This window comes from Pristiophorus japonicus, unplaced genomic scaffold, assembly GCF_044704955.1.
Source record: "Pristiophorus japonicus isolate sPriJap1 unplaced genomic scaffold, sPriJap1.hap1 HAP1_SCAFFOLD_924, whole genome shotgun sequence".
Classification (NCBI taxonomy): Eukaryota; Metazoa; Chordata; class Chondrichthyes; family Pristiophoridae; genus Pristiophorus; species Pristiophorus japonicus.
The window spans coordinates 22,501-27,107 of record NW_027254851.1 but is presented as its reverse complement, the minus strand read 5'-3'; positions in this window follow the sequence as shown (position 1 = coordinate 27,107).

The window sequence follows — 4,607 nt, the reverse complement described above, 5'->3', positions numbered from 1 at the left end:
GGCGGGGCGTCGGGCCACCTGCTGCCGGCCATGAGCATCCAAATCCCCGCAAAAGGGGCATTTTCATTTCTTCATCGGGACTTCCGACAATTGCCGAGGTTCAACTCATTAACGTTGTTCGCAGACACTTGCCAGAAAATGCAAGTGGCCACTTTGCCGGGCCGACTCGCTTGCCCAAGCGGGAAACCATCAACCGAAGGCCCGGTAAGGCGGCCGAATCTGACCTCATAGACTTCCACACAACGGGACTTTTGACTTTCCCGGCCGCGGGTGGCCTCCACCCGGCCTCAGCCATCAGCCCTGCCTGCCTCCAGCCGCCTTCTGGTTAATGAGTTATCCAGCCTGGCACTTCGGTTGCGCCAGCGAGACCAAGTCTCGGCTTTGGTTAATGATTTGAGCCGAACCGACCTGCCCCCCGCCACCGCGGGCTGAACTCGGCAAGGTCTGCCGATTTCCCGACTCCTTTCGGGGCCTAATCGGGTCGCGCGAGCCGCCTGGCGCGATCGGGGCCCATGCCCCGGCCTCTGCCAGGCCTCGGGCAGCCGCTTTTGAAGCCCGACCAAAAACCCGAAAAATGGGCAAAAAGGGAATAAATTCCCGCCCAAAAAGGGTGAATAGTCGGTTGGGCGGCAGCCCTGGTCGGTCTCTGCAGACCTGGAGGCTCGAGACGTTTGTTTGGAAAACTCACCAAGTCTCGATTCTGCCACCTCCTACCTCTGTGCAGATACCCCGCCAACCCCCAAGGACAGAAATGACAAGTGTCAAGTTGGCGGGGCGTCGGGCCACCTGCTGCCGGCCATGAGCATCCAAATCCCCGCAAAAGGGGCATTTTCATTTCTTCATCGGGACTTCCGGCAATTTCCAAGGTTCAACTCATTAACGTTGTTCGCAGACACTTGCCAGAAAATGCAAGTGGCCACTTTGCCGGGCCGACTCGCTTGCCCAAGCGGGAAACCATCAACCGAAGGCCCGGTAAGGCGGCCGAATCTGACCTCATAGACTTCCACACAACGGGACTTTTGACTTTCCCGGCCGCGGGTGGCCTCCACCCGGCCTCAGCCATCAGCCCTGCCTGCCTCCAGCCGCCTTCTGGTTAATGAGTTATCCAGCCTGGCACTTCGGTTGCGCCAGCGAGACCAAGTCTCGGCTTTGGTTAATGATTTGAGCCGAACCGACCTGCCCCCCGCCCCCCCCGGGCTGAACTCGGGCAGGTCTGCCGATTTCCCGACTCCTTTCGGGGCCTAATCGGGTCGCGCGAGCCGCCTGGCGCGATCGGGGACCATGCCCCGGCCTCTGCCAGGCCTCGGGCAGCCGCTTTTGAAGCCCGACCAAAAACCCGAAAAATGGGCAAAAAGGGAATAAATTCCCGCCCAAAAAGGGTGAATAGTCGGTTGGGCGGCAGCCCTGGTCGGTCTCTGCAGACCTGGAGGCTCGAGACGTTTGTTTGGAAAACTCACCAAGTCTCGATTCTGCCACCTCCTACCTCTGTGCAGATACCCCGCCAACCCCCAAGGACAGAAATGACAAGTGTCAAGTTGGCGGGGCGTCGGGCCACCTGCTGCCGGCCATGAGCATCCAAATCGCCGCAAAAGGGGCATTTTCATTTCTTCATCGGGACTTCCGACAATTGCCGAGGTTCAACTCATTAACGTTGTTCGCAGACACTTGCCAGAAAATGCAAGTGGCCACTTTGCCGGGCCGACTCGCTTGCCCAAGCGGGAAACCATCAACCGCAGGCCCGGTAAGGCGGCCGAATCTGACCTCATAGACTTCCACACAACGGGACTTTTGACTTTCCCGGCCGCGGGTGGCCTCCACCCGGCCTCAGCCATCAGCCCTGCCTGCCTCCAGCCGCCTTCTGGTTAATGAGTTATCCAGCCTGGCACTTCGGTTGCGCCAGCGAGACCAAGTCTCGGCTTTGGTTAATGATTTGAGCCGAACCGACCTGCCCCCCGCCCCCCCCGGGCTGAACTCGGGCAGGTCTGCCGATTTCCCGACTCCTTTCGGGGCCTAATCGGGTCGCGCGAGCCGCCTGGCGCGATCGGGGACCATGCCCCGGCCTCTGCCAGGCCTCGGGCAGCCGCTTTTGAAGCCCGACCAAAAACCCGAAAAATGGGCAAAAAGGGAATAAATTCCCGCCCAAAAAGGGTGAATAGTCGGTTGGGCGGCAGCCCTGGTCGGTCTCTGCAGACCTGGAGGCTCGAGACGTTTGTTTGGAAAACTCACCAAGTCTCGATTCTGCCACCTCCTACCTCTGTGCAGATACCCCGCCAACCCCCAAGGACAGAAATGACAAGTGTCAAGTTGGCGGGGCGTCGGGCCACCTGCTGCCGGCCATGAGCATCCAAATCCCCGCAAAAGGGGCATTTTCATTTCTTCATCGGGACTTCCGGCAATTTCCGAGGTTCAACTCATTAACGTTGTTCGCAGACACTTGCCAGAAAATGCAAGTGGCCACTTTGCCGGGCCGACTCGCTTGCCCAAGCGGGAAACCATCAACCGAAGGCCCGGTAAGGCGGCCGAATCTGACCTCATAGACTTCCACACAACGGGACTTTTGACTTTCCCGGCCGCGGGTGGCCTCCACCCGGCCTCAGCCATCAGCCCTGCCTGCCTCCAGCCGCCTTCTGGTTAATGAGTTATCCAGCCTGGCACTTCGGTTGCGCCAGCGAGACCAAGTCTCGGCTTTGGTTAATGATTTGAGCCGAACCGACCTGCCCCCCGCCCCCGCGGGCTGAACTCGGCAAGGTCTGCCGATTTCCCGACTCCTTTCGGGGCCTAATCGGGTCGCGCGAGCCGCCTGGCGCGATCGGGGACCATGCCCCGGCACCTGCCAGGCCTCGGGCAGCCGCTTTTGAAGCCCGACCAAAAACCCGAAAAATGGGCAAAAAGGGAATAAATTCCCGCCCAAAAAGGGTGAATAGTCGGTTGGGCGGCAGCCCTGGTCGGTCTCTGCAGACCTGGAGGCTCGAGACGTTTGTTTGGAAAACTCACCAAGTCTCGATTCTGCCACCTCCTACCTCTGTGCAGATACCCCGCCAACCCCCAAGGACAGAAATGACAAGTGTCAAGTTGGCGGGGCGTCGGGCCACCTGCTGCCGGCCATGAGCATCCAAATCCCCGCAAAAGGGGCATTTTCATTTCTTCATCGGGACTTCCGACAATTGCCGAGGTTCAACTCATTAACGTTGTTCGCAGACACTTGCCAGAAAATGCAAGTGGCCACTTTGCCGGGCCGACTCGCTTGCCCAAGCGGGAAACCATCAACCGCAGGCCCGGTAAGGCGGCCGAATCTGACCTCATAGACTTCCACACAACGGGACTTTTGACTTTCCCGGCCGCGGGTGGCCTCCACCCGGCCTCAGCCATCAGCCCTGCCTGCCTCCAGCCGCCTTCTGGTTAATGAGTTATCCAGCCTGGCACTTCGGTTGCGCCAGCGAGACCAAGTCTCGGCTTTGGTTAATGATTTGAGCCGAACCGACCTGCCCCCCGCCTCCCCCGGGCTGAACTCGGGCAGGTCTGCCGATTTCCCGACTCCTTTCGGGGCCTAATCGGGTCGCGCGAGCCGCCTGGCGCGACCGGGGACATGCCCCGGCCTCTGCCAGGCCTCGGGCTGCCGTTTTTGAAGCCCGACCAAAAACCCGAAAAATGGACAAAAATGGAAAAAATTCCCGCCCAAAAAGGGTGAATAGTCGGTTGGGCGGCAGCCCTGGTCGGTCTCTGCAGACCTGGAGGCTCGAGACGTGACTTTGGAAAACTCACCAATTCTCGATCAGCCACCTCCTACCTCTGTGCAGGTACCCCGCCAACCCCCAAGGACAGAAATGACAAGTGTCAAGTTGGCGGGACGGATTTGACTTCGGTCGCCGAGCCCTGGAACTAATTTCCCGCAAACGGCTTCGGATTTAGCTCCATCCAGACTTCCGGGACGAAACTTGACAGGCCGTATCTCCGCACTCCCGGAGCGCAGCCGCACCGTTCCGGCACCCATCGACGCGGCTGGCCGAGCCCGAGCGAACGCACCCCACGGCGGACGGCTAGGCCTTTCCGATTTTTTCACCCTTTTTCCCGAAAAGATTCCAACTGGCAGGGACATTCGCCCGACGGCTTAAAGACATGCCCTTCTGCCACACTAACGTCCCCGCCTTCGTTTGGCTATGTTGGCTTCGTCATTTCCGTCTTTTATTAAAGATACCATCTTAACACGCCGGTTAACCATTTGCCAGAGTTTTCGGTTAATGGTTTGCCACCTTCAACCCATTTGGTTAACCATTTGCCGCCGACAATTTTCAGTTCATCAGTTGCCACATTCAGACTTTCTTCTCCGGTTGCATTTCGCGGACTTCCAGCGCGCTCGGCTTCGGGTCGGCCCGCAGGAATGTGGTAGCGTTCGATGCCGCTTGCCTTCCTCTTCCCCGCGCCGCGCACCCGACGAGCACAGCTGGCCCACCAGCGGAGATAGCCGTCGGAAAGCGGTCTCCAGCCAACGGCTGCACCTCCGCCGGCCAAAGAGCCGGCCGCACGCCGTCGCTGGCCTCCGGTGCGACCCGTCCGGCCGCAGCGGACGCTCTTTACCCGCGCCAGTTGCCACGTTGCGTCGTCATGTT